At 42.7% G+C, this 12,793-nt stretch overlaps 1 pseudogene; it reads right to left on the minus strand.

The window, feature by feature from the left end:
- Window positions 1–6,303: 6,303 nt before the first annotated feature.
- On the minus strand, window positions 6,304–7,533 carry LOC102831730 (annotated as a pseudogene).
- Between the last annotated feature and the right edge of the window lie 5,260 nt (window positions 7,534–12,793).

Genomic DNA, 12,793 nt, shown 5'->3' on the forward strand with positions numbered 1-12,793 from the left:
GTACTGCTGGCCAACCAGGTCTCCACCCGGGTTCACAGGAGTCTACTGAACGTGGTCAGACTTAGCTCACAGCTTCATTGCTGTTTTTCTCCCACTTCCCCTTATCAGTGACCAACATGATCACCAGCCAGACCACATGCCTGTTGGTGTAGTAGTCCCCTTGAGTCTTAGTCTTGGAAGGGGACTTAATCTTTTTTGATCCATTCTGTATCATTCAATATTTTGCCCATAGAATCCTTCAGTATTACAAGTCTAGGCTTGAATTTTTCCTTCAGTTCTCCCAGTTTGAGAAATGCTGAGTGTGTTCTTCCCTTTTGATTTTCTTACTCACTGTCTTTGCACATTTCGTTATAATGTTTGACTTTTTCTTCTCGAGCTGCGATTGGACTTTAAACCATAAGCCAAAAATACCCCCTGCAGTCTTCTTAAAACCAAATAATAGTTTAGCTTAACTAGTCAAAAACGACTGCCTTGAGCATTATGCTCTTTAAAAAATGATCTATGTGGGCTCCAAATGACAACAGCAACTGGAAAGATTAGATAGGGACCTTTGGGGCAATCAGTAAATTTATGTTAACGGAGGAAGAACAACTCAGAAGAGAAGAGTGAAAATGATTGCACAATAAAATCAATGTATAATATTTACATGTGTAGAAAGTGTTGAATTGTACAAGTAGAAACTTGTATTAGTGTATATTTTGCTGTGTATATTCTCAACAACAACAATAAAATAATTAAATTAAATTAAAATAACACCTTGATTTGTCCCCCATATTGCTTTTCTTTCTCACAGTCTTGCCCAACCCTGTAAGTGACAATTTCATTCTTTCTGTTCAGGAGTTCTCAAGCACAACTGTGCATTAGCATCACCTGAGGAGATTTTTTAAAAACCCTGTGTCCCCCTTCCCACCCTAGTCTTCTAATGTAGACAGTTATCCTTGATTCCTCTCTTAATCTCACACCTCACATCTGACCCAGCCACAATCCTGTTGGCTGTTTTCAGCATATCCAGAGTCTGATCTTTTGTCCCTACGTCACTGCTCCTTCCTGGATAACAACACCAACTGTCGTTTATTGAGTGCTTACTGTGTACTGTGTTGTTGATTCTGCTCCAACTCATTGTGGTGTTGGTGGTAGTGGTGGTGTGCCATCTAGTTCGTTCTGACTCATAACTCATAACAGAAGCAGAAAGCTGCATCTTTTTCCCATGGAGCAGCTGATGAATTTGGATTTGAACTGCTGACCATGGGGTCATAACCACTATGTTACCAGGGTCTTAATCACTACGTTACCAGGACTCTGTTTCAACTCTGTGTGGGGTTTCCGAGGAGCAGCTAGTAGGATTTGAACCACTGACCTTAACAGTTAGCAGTCCATTGCTTATTCTATAATGGCACTTAACAACAGCAACGACCTATACTAAAAAAACAAAAAAAACAAAACAAAAAAAACTATTCCAGGAACAGATTGGAAGTGAAGGGACTTTCCAAAGAGACGATGCACATGCATCTGTTCATTCTGAAATCACTGATAGCAACAAAGGTCATAAGATATTGGAGAAAATGGGTTGGAAAAAGGGCGAAGGCCTAGGGAAGAATGGTGGAGGAATGAAAACTCTGATTCAGCTTCAGCTTCGGCGACCTCATGCAGGCTTGGGGACAGGGAAAGCATCGTCAATCGAAGATGTTCACCTTCTCCAAAACAAGAACAAAAAGAACTGGGACAAAGCACAAGAGAGGTTTGCTGAAAACTTCCCAGAAACTAAACCTCAAAAGGATGCCCCAGCATCTATGCCTTGGGTAAAAAGGAAGTACAGAGTGAAGGTCAATCAGAGAACAAAGTTCAGACTTTATAAAGACTTTGGAAACGCCTGCTGCTGAGCTTTGTCCTCTAGACACACAAGTGGCACCAGTGAACTATGTCATAATTGCCCCCTCAGGACTCAAAAATGTGTAATAAAGTATGATTTAGTTACATTGCTAAAAAAAAACAAACAAACAACAAAAAAACCTCTTCCTTGTTTATCTGAAATTCACATTTAACTGAGTATCCTGTATTTTATCTGGCTAAGGATTTACACCCTCGGAAACCCTGTACAGAGTCGCTATGGGTCGGAACCGACTCGACGGCACTTAACAACAACAACAACCCTAGTTAATAACTCAAGTAATTTGACTTCTGAGCCTGTTCTCTTAATCAAACTTCATTCCACCTGTCCTGATGTATGAGTTTAATCTTTATTTTCTTATCATTATCCTGTGTTTACTTGTTTACCCTCACTAGAATTTAAGCTCTATGAGGGCTTCTTCTTGTTGTTGTTGTTAAGTGCCATCGTGTCGGTTCTGACCCATAGAGGCACTGTGTAGGGCTTCCAAGGAGTGACTGGTGAGCTTGAACCACCAACCTTGCAGTAAACGGCTTTGCAGTCTGGTGAATTAACCCAGAGTGCCACACCAGGACTCCATTCTAGGAGGGCAGAGACCTCTTTTTGTCTAGTTTATTTGTGAATCCTCTATGCCCAGAGCAGTGCTTGGCACAAAGTAGATGCCCAACAACTAGTTAAAAAAACAAAGGTGATGTCCTGCTAAGCAGCATTGGCTGGCATGTATGTGGAAAGCCAGGTGTCAGATGTTCCAGTATCTCCCTATGCTGGCCCCCAAACAGACATACACCTTGTTGAAGCCAAGAGCAGCCATGTGATTTGCATTGGTTAATGAATGGTGTATGGAAATAATTTGGAACTTTGAAAGACTTACATGTGGTTCCTCATGTTCTTTTTCCCTCCAGTATGTGACTGGCAATGTTCAGGATATCGGCTGCTCCTTCATCTTGAGTCCCGGCGTGAAGACAACATGGAACAGAGATGAGACAACTCTTGATGGACAGGTTGTGGCAGTGTGAAATTAACCTTGTTGTTGCAAGTCACTGAGGCTGGGGGAGGGAACAGGCATTTATTATTGAAGCAGAATCCTAACTGATTACACTCTTGACTGATATACTCTCTAGGATGCAGGGGCATGTGACGCTTGAAAAAACTCCTACTTAGTTTGGAGAGTTACATTTTCAACTGCTCCACTTCTCAAATGTAAACAAAGAAATCACAAGGATGTGTCATGAAAGATATTGAATCAAAGCAATCGGTGGTGATTTTTATGAAACAGAAGCCAAAATATTTACAATAAACACTGGCTTAATGTAATCACAGCTTTTTACCCTAAACTCTCTAACACAGGAGTACTAGGAAGAAGAAAAGTCACATCGCAAACTTAAAGTAGGACTATGACTAAAACAAATGGAACTTAATGAGTCATGTTAGCTTGGTTTGTTCATATGTGTTATTTCTTGTGGGTTAGTTGAGATGCTTTGGTTGCAAGTTAAGTTCCAGTTAGATTTAGCTTGAGCCAAAGAGGAGAATTATGTAGATGATGGGGTGTATTGCGAAGCCCAAGGGCAGGAATGCTAACAGGCTTCAGGTACAATGAGAGTCAGGAATTGGAAGGTAATTGTTGTTAAGTACCTTCAAGTCAGTTCCGACTAATAGAGACCCTGTATAACATTCTCAAGGAGTGGTTGGTGAGTTTGAATCGCTGACCTTTCTGTTCAAACTGACCTATGGTAGAGTGCTTATCTTACAGCGCCACACCAGGAAGGTAATTAGGACTTTCTTATCCCTGCTGTCTCTGTGATCGTATTTCATCCTCACTCTCCCTGCAGCCTGGATTTATTTATCTCTCTGGTTCCTGAAATGGAATATGTTCGCTGCTTCCCCCTCCATGGTTTCCAAGATAACTTGACATATTGCACTCGCATACTGAGAATAAATTGTAGCCTCTCACTCCCAATTCCATATTCCCCAAAAAGGCAAGTTGCCTGGTCATGGCTAAGGTGTGGCTCAAATGTGGGCAGCGTTGAGAGAGAAATGGCTGAGTATCTTAAACAGTGTTCTTCTCACTAAACCAGATCATGAGCTTTCCTCAAACTCTTGTCAAAAAACTATTTTAAGCTTAGTGAACCTTAGAAAATATACAGTGTTATGAATCATAAAGTTGGCAGATGAGTCAGACACACTCTTCTCCTCCTACACAGTCCCATTCTCCATCTTGGGAGAGCCTGGTACTTTACTCACAGTGGCTGAAGATATGGGCAGCCGTCTTAAATAGTGTTTATTTCCAGCACGGTCCTCTGTTGGACTTTAAACCTACGGGATGAACAGTAGGTGCAGGTGCTTGATCACTTTGTGTTCAGGGTAGGCCTTGGCCTCAACTTATCTGAATCACACAGATCCTGTCTGTTTTGGGAAGACTATCCTGAGGCCAAAACGTTTTCATATTACCTCTCTACTGTATGCTATCCCCTTTGTTAATGTTTGACCCAGGAAAAAGTCCCTTAATCTCTTTCAGAAGATTGCTCTCTGACCCTTTTCAGGCCCCTTCCCTGTGGCATTTCCCACAATGCCTCTGAGGTGTCAGAAGGTTGCATACTCACAGTTATCCATTGTCAAGTCTAACAGGTATAAATTCACTTCACAAAATTCAGATGCTTCTTTCAACAAAATCAAAGACAAATTGATAAATCCAGTTGTGAGCACCACCTGCCAACTGATAGGAAGCCCAATGTAGCCACTGCTGGAGTTGGCCCCCATCTTCATAAGACTGGATGACAATCCTGGACTCTGCACAGTGCCAGGAAGTTGGGAAAAACCTTATCCTTGGTCCAGGGAAATGTCCAGTCCTGTCAGTGTACCTTTTGTTACAGAACATGGCTGTTGAGCTGGTTCCTGCTGGTCCCTATACGTGGGCTCAGAGAAGCTCACTTAGAAGTCTCCCCATAGATCTCAGGGCTCCAGAGCTCTACAGGGGGAGAGGTACAGGACTCCGCCCCTGAATCCTCCTGTCTCCAGAGTCCTTGTTTCCCCTATAGGTCAGGTCACACCCACCCCTGTAATCTCTAGAGCCTTTCCCAGCTGTGATCCTGGACTAGAAAACACCTGACTTACGGTGACCTCATGTGTGTCATAGTGGAACATCATGCCAAAGAGTTTTCAATAACTGGTTTCCATGAAGTAGATTATCAGGCCTTTCCTTTGAGGTACCTCTAGGTGAACTCAAACCTCCAACCCTTTGGTTAGTAACCCAGTGCATTAATCAGGTGCACCACCAGGACACCCTTAGAAAACAATGGCCCACAATTCTCCCATGAGGCAAGAGAAGCTTCTACTCCTGGGACACAGTCATGGGGGGCAGAGATGGAGTGGTTGATATTCTTTAGTCCTTTTCGATGATCCTTAAAAGCTGACATCATTGATTCCTTCCTCAAGAGATACTGTTCCAATTACCCGCTTACATGCACAGCATCTCAACATTTTCCTGATGTGACACCCATGTGGATTTCTTCTCCCATCCCCTGTCACCTATCACAGACCCCAGACTTGGAACAGGAAGAACCTCTTTTCCCCACCCTGACATCACACTACCAGTGGTAGTGTCAGGATATAGATTGCTCACATCCATTGGGAAGTGGTGTGCTTGGGACATTTTGACCAAGTAAAAGTGTCCGAAGAACGCAATGCACTATTGGACGATATTTGTAATAGTTAGATATTAGCTAATTATTATTAGTTTTAACACATGATGAAAGAGAGGCATTACTTGGTGAGTACAGCCAAGAGACACACATGACTTGACTTTTCAGAATTTCAATTATGACCTTGACCTCCAACTCAGAGAAGTTTTTTTGATCTTCTAAGTTCCTTCTAAGACCTCCCTTGTCTTAATCATCTCTTGGACAACACAGGCCTCCATAATGACTCAGTAAATTGACACTTTTATGCCTCCAGTTCATGTGAGTACTCAAAATTAAAAACCAAACAGATTAAGTCAACCCTGTCTCATAGTGACCCTACAGGACAGGCCAGAGTAAAAATACTCCATAGAGTATCTAAAACTGCAAATATGTATGGAAGCAGACTGCCATGTCTTTCTCCTGTGGAGAGGGTTCAAACCACCAACCTTTCAGTTAGCAGCCAAATGTTTTCACCACTATGCTACCAGCACCCCCCCCTTGTTTAGAAAAATATTTTACTATGCTTTATTGATATAAATACAACAAATCGCATAAGCATCAGCTTCAAAATTATTACCACACAAGAAAAGCAATGTCAAAATACTTAAATGTTAATGCATAAGTAAATGCTTTCATTTCAACAAAAATTGTCTATAACAAAACATCCTACATACTTGGTACAGTTTGCTTATAACTGATTAAATATTTGAAACCTAGCAAAGTTGAATTTTAATCAAACTTTTATTTCTCAGTGGAAAATGCTCTCTTCATCAAAGGTGGCTGAGTTTTCCCAACATCAAACATCATTTCCAAAGGTGAGTTGTTGAGAGAACATCAATCTGGTTTGCAACCTGTCTGATTATAATACTCTTTTGAGACTGATTGGCTTCCTAGTATGTCTTGCAGTGCTCCAAAAATAGCTCCTCCCAACGAGGCCACACAGTTAGCCTTTGCAGGTGGAGTATGAATTCAGAATGTCTTTGTGCCAAGTGCTTTTTTATATTTTGATTTTTCAACCATGTATCTTATTTCTGCAAGAAATCTGTGGAGAAATCCTGGCAACATGGATGTGCCCTCTATGACTAGTTGCTTTCTTGTATCTGCTGGGCACTGCTTAAGCAAATCCAGTAGTAACTGATTTTTCTTCATTATTTTGTTCAAAAAGAATTTCCACAACTGAATCTCGGATTGACCCAAGGACATGTAAAATTTTCTCTCTATCTAATAGGTAGTCAACATTTGGGGGTGGTATGGACTGCTTAGTTTTCCCATCAAGGTTAAATTTTGCTGCTTGGATATTTAGTCCATGCTTGAGATCACTTACAAAGCAAGTGTGAACTTCAGTGTCCTCTAGGATACCTTCTGGAATTGAACCCATCACTGAGGGAAGGCTCTGTTCTTTAGCTGCACTTGTATCAACAGTACATTGTTCCAACAGTTGAGCTTCCAATTCCTTGTGAAGAGCTTTTCCTCCTAGGAGAAGTGCTCCCCAACAATTCAGTACTAGGATGCCTTCATAAATAGGTAATACCAGGCTTTCCCTGTATCCACAATCCAGGACCACGGCAGAATTAATCCCAAGCGTCGGAAGAGCCATTAGATGACCTGGAGCAAGCAAGACAGATGGAACCTCAAAATATTTGAAAAGAACACGAGCAAGCATCTCTCTGAAGTGGGAGGAACATAGCACTGACTCAATCACCACAACTCACTGGTCTCTGGGATTCACCAACAATGTCTGAAATATAGTATGTGCATGAATTCTTTCAGGTAGGACTATAATTCTTCTTTACTGATATTGTACTGAACAACTTTAATAGGCTTAGGCACAGCGGCTCTTTTTATCATACTAAGAATTATACATCTTGTACCAGTTTCTCCAGCTAACCCATACTTGGTAAAAGCCTCTGCCAGGTCAATGACCACTGCTGTTTTCTCCCTTCTGCTTCCCAGGCCCTAATACAGAGGCATGAGGAGGAGGAGGAGGAGGAGGAGAAGGAGGGCGTAGAATTGTGGCTGACTGGCCTCAGCTCTCCTGAGGCTGGGGGTAGGGACCGGGACTTCACCAGGACTCATTTTGAGTGCTCCAGCTGAAATCAAAACAACTCACTGACATCAAGTCAGTTCCAACTCATAGTGACCCTACATAAGGTTTCTGAAACTGTGAATTTTTATGGGAGTAGACGGACCCCTCTGTCTCCCGAGGAGTGGCTGGTGGATTCGAACTATCGATCCCGTGGTTAGCAGACCAATGCTTACCCCATAGCAGCAGTATAGATCAATCCTGCCATGAGGATCTGTGAGGAGCATGTGGGTTGTTTTACATCTGAAATGTAAAACAGGAAAATTTTGTGAACAGATGGGTTAGTTGTGTCTAGAATCCTTCCAGGGAATAGGAATTAGCTCCTTGTTAGGAGTTGGGTTGTGTCCATCAAAAAGATATATTGAAGTCCTAATCCGCATATCTGTGAAAGTAACCTTGTTTGGAAATGGGTCTTTGCAGAAGTAATTAGCTAAATTAAGCATTGGGTTGCTAACCAAAAGGCAGACGGTTTGAACCCACCAGCAGTTCTCTGGAAAAGAGCGTGGTAGCCTGCTTCTGTAAAGGTTACAGCCGTGGAAAACCTGTGGGGCACTTCTTTCTACTCTTTTACATGGAGGCACTATGAGGTGGAGCCAACTCAACAGCGACAGGTTTATACTGGTGTAGGGTGGGCCCTAGGCCAGTATGATACGTGTCCTTATAAGAAGAGAATTGACACAGAGACTCAGAGGCAATGAAGATACAGCAGAAATTGGAGTCATGCTACCACATGCCAAGGAATGCCCAAAGCTACCAGAGGGGCCCCTGGGTGGTACAAATGGTCAAAACGCTCAGCTGATAACTGAAAGGTTAGAGGTTTGAGTCCACCCAGATGTGGTTTGGAAGAAATACCTAGAGATAGAGCTATGACTGAAAACAGCCATTGAAAATCTCCTGGAGCTGAGTCTCACTGTGACCCACAGGGGTGGCCGTACATTAGCCAACTCCATACCAACAGCTCACCAGATGCTGGGTGAGACAAAGAAGGGTCTTCTCTGAGAGCTTTCAGTGAGAGCAAGGGCCTGCTGACACCTGGAATTCAGACTCATAACCTGTGAAATAATACATTTCTGTGGTTTTGACTTGTTACATTAGCCTTAGGACATGAAGACGCTCCTGATGAAACGAACATGCTGTGCATGAACAGGTTTAGAATCGAGATCAGCACACATCATCCAATGGAGAAGGTTGCCTTGATGGGCGAAGACCAGCAGATCGTTTGCTCCATCTGAATTTTAGTTCTGCAAATATTTTCTGTAAGGCCTTGGCAACATTTGAATTCAAAATTTGCCCCATGAATCAAAAATACTCTATAATGCCCCGTGCTCCAGCAAGACCGCTGAGGTTTCAGAAACCTGGGTGGGGTAAGCAGTAGGTACATCTCAACTCTTCTGGTAGAAATGTCTCTCTCCCGCCCATGTTATCCACACATACTCTGGACAACAAAAAGTCTATGGAGAAAGTAGTTGAGTCTGAGATGCCTAAGAAATTCATAAAGTAGAAGAAAAGTTGAAAAACAATAAAGCACATTGGGAAAGATGAAAACATCCACAATAGAAACATAACCACACACATGTCCCTGAATAGCAGATGTGCATTTTTTTTTTTTCTGTGCACATTATGCATTGACTCAGTATTTTTAACAAATAATTTTATTGATTTATGTATGTACATTGTTGTTAGTTAATTGTCCTGAGTCAGCTCCAACTCACAAGAACCTTATGTATAGCAGAACAAAACATTGCCTGGTTGTGCATGATCTTCTGGATCTTTCCAAACTAAAATTAGGGGACTAATCTTCCAGCATTAGATCAGACAGTTTTCTGTTGGGATTCACATGGTTTTCACTGAATAATTTTCAGATATTAATCAATTGATCTTTCTTCCTAATCTGTCTTAGCCTGGAAACTGCTGACACCTGTCCACCATAGGTGACCTTGCTGGTGTTTGAAATACCGATAGCAGCTTCTAAAATCACAGCAATACATAAGTCACCACAGTATGACATACTGACAAACTGGTGGTCATTGTTTACATTAGAATATATGTTTGTCGTGATGGAGAAGAGAAATGTAATTCATATCCAATCATGTACACTATTATTGTGTCTTACACATGAAAGTAACCACAAACAAATTCATTACATGTCAAATAATTAGGTAATTGTTAATTGCTTGAAAACTCTGCTCCCCAGATAACAGGGATCCGAATCTCTGGGCCACTTGTTCAAACTCAGTGTGCTGGACTTCATGCCCAGAGTTTTGGCTTCAGTCAGTTTAAGGAGGAGCCGAAAAGTGTTAAACAAGATTGCAGGTGATGCTTCTCTTTTGGATTTACACTTAGAACCACTGATTTGTATTATTCAGAGCTTCTGGGTGGGTTCTAAGTATTATTAGAGTTAGCAAATACTGGTTGGGATTTTGGGGGTGGTTGGGCATACATTTTCATTTTCCTCATTTCAACTAATGAAACATTAGAGGCTTGGTATTTGAAACATTGCTATCCAGCATATTTTTGGGAATGGGTTAGCTTCAGATAATTCCTTTTTTTCTTTCTGTCAAGTCAGGGCAGCCCAGGGAGTTTGTTGGGAATCGTGAACTCTGAAATCACCTCCAAAGCCTTGAGCTCAGTGAAGTCCATCCATGCAGAGTTAGCTCACATCCAGGGTCTGGAAACCTGCCTACTGGGTGGGCAGTACCAGGAAGAGAAAGAAGCCTGAACAGGATTTCACAACCCTGCAAGGAAGAGAGAGAAGAGCCCCTGAAGCCCATGCAATGCCAAAAAGTCCTTTTATTGCTAAAGAAAAACAAGTTTGCAGAAGGTTGGCTAGGAGCCTGGAGTTGGGGAAACCAGAGCCGTGGGCAAGTTACTAAGTGCCCTGCAAAGGCCCCACTGGGTGATTTCCGGAGTCCTTACTGAATGGCATTATGGATGGGCTGCACAGAATAGCTATCAGGCAGTGTGGGGTTTGTATTAACTTTACACAAAGGATTTGCTCTTTGCCCTCAGTTCCCTGCACATAAGCTCTAAAAAAAAAAAAACCAACCTCTTACACTTCAAGTATTTTCAGTAAGGACTCAGACCACATGTCACTAACAGATGAGGTGACTTTGGAGTGGGGGTTAGCCAGCACAGGAAGACTCACCTCATGATCTGTGGACTCTGACTATCCGTGGGCTTCTTGGTTGGTGAAAGACATCACTCACTGCACATGGGAGGGTAGCTGTGTTAGTTCTCTAGTGCTGCGGTCACAGAAATACCACAAGTGGGTGGTTTTAATAACCAGATATGAATTCCCTCAGAGTTTACAAGGCTAGAAGTCCAAGTTCAGTGTGGCAGCCCTTGGGGAAGGCATGCTCTTTGTCAGCTCTGGGAAATGTCCTTGCCTCCTTTCATCATCTGTAGGTCCAGCATTCCATGGAGAGCTCCAAACATCTTTTATTTTTAAAGTTTTTATTGTGAATTATCTGTTAGTTTACATGGATGAGCATTATCTTTATATTCATTCTATCATACTTTGTTTCATTTCAATGTTTACAATCCCCTGCATGCATCATCAAACACCCAAAGGGTACACCCCACACACCTGCCTCCTGGCTGCCAGCCCACACCCCTCTCCCTCCTTGAGTCCAGAGTCCCCAGCCACTCTTTCTGTCCACGTCATCATCTCTGCCTCTCTGGACACGGTCTCGCACTTCACTTTTCTCCCTTGATAGTTCCAGGGGTCTCTGCTCCTGGACTACAAAATCAGCCACTCCTCTCCTTTTGTTACCAAACATTTACATTTACATTTTCAATACTCACTGTTAACAATTATTCCCTATTGAACCACAGGAGTCCTTTTTCCCTCACCTTTTATCAACCCCATCCAGACAAGTTGGAAACAATTCAGTGGAGATTTCTACCTTTCCCTGTATCCTGTGGAGCTAGGTTCCCTATTAAAAGCTTGTAAGCCAGTCACTTCTTTCCTTTGTAGTGCCCCCTCCACCCCCGTTTTGGGTAGCCAATGTCTCAGTTCCCCATTCCTGTCGAACCTGTATACCAAGGGGGTAAGAATGATCCTCACTGTAGAGATTTGTCTGCTCCTTTGTCATACTGCATCCACAAGCATAGGTCAAGTTCATCCACTTGTAGTGGGTTACTCTTTCTTTCTTTTATGTTCCTCTTCTTTCTTCCTCTAATTGTGTTCTGATCATCTAGCCGTTGATGCTAGAACAAGTGGGTACTATCTGCAAGTGTGGGTGTCTTTTGCATCCCCCCTCACTACATATCAGCTACATGCTTCACACTCCGTTCTAGTCCTCTGGGGCCACATCCCTGCCTCTGGGCCCAAGGGTCCCCAGGTCTCATCACACTGCTGGTTAACCAGGTCTCAGGCCAGGTTAACACCAGTGTATTGAATGTGGTCGGACTTAGTTCACAACTTCATTGCTGTTTTCCCCCCACTTCCCCTTATCGGTGACCAACATGATCAGCAGCAGGACCATATGCCTGCTAATGGATTCCATTTGAGTTTCAGTCTTGGAAGGGAGTTTGCCTTGAGGGGACCTGACCACTTGCCTTGATGGCTCCCTGAGGAACAACTCTCTTGTTCTTGTAATTGTCAGTTGGACTGCTGTTATTGTTTTTGATTTTTTTCCTGCTGGTCTTTCTTTCAAGAAGTATCTTCTGTTCTTCTAGCTGCTTCAGACTGGTCTGCTTGTCTTTTCAGGTGGGAATGTCCCACCTCAGAATATTCTGGACGGTAATCAGAGTTTCATCTATGGTCTTGTGCAGTACAAAGGCTCTGCAGGGAGCCTCCTTCACTGGGCAAGTTCTAGCCCCATTTTAGTTATTCCAAACAGTTATAGGCTGAAACAAGCTTTCTCTGGTGCTGTTTCTGGCTACTCCTCTCTCTCCCCCTTCAAGTGTCTATTCTACAATAGTAGGCAAGGGAAACCAAGATTCAACAAACAGCCGAGCATCTTAACATCATTGTCCCACTTTTCCCCATTCACACCATGCCTCAATCTTTGTATCCATGAGCCCTGTTTTTCCACAGTTGTGCTTACATCGTTATTTACCTCTGTCCTAATTAGCCCATGTAAACCTGCCTAGCTATTCTCCCAGCTACCTTGTTTTTCCTTTCCTCTTCCCCTTCTAGTGTGC

Source organism: Chrysochloris asiatica, unplaced genomic scaffold (assembly GCF_000296735.1).
Source record: "Chrysochloris asiatica unplaced genomic scaffold, ChrAsi1.0 scaffold00052, whole genome shotgun sequence".
In the NCBI taxonomy this organism is placed as follows: domain Eukaryota; kingdom Metazoa; phylum Chordata; class Mammalia; order Afrosoricida; family Chrysochloridae; genus Chrysochloris; species Chrysochloris asiatica.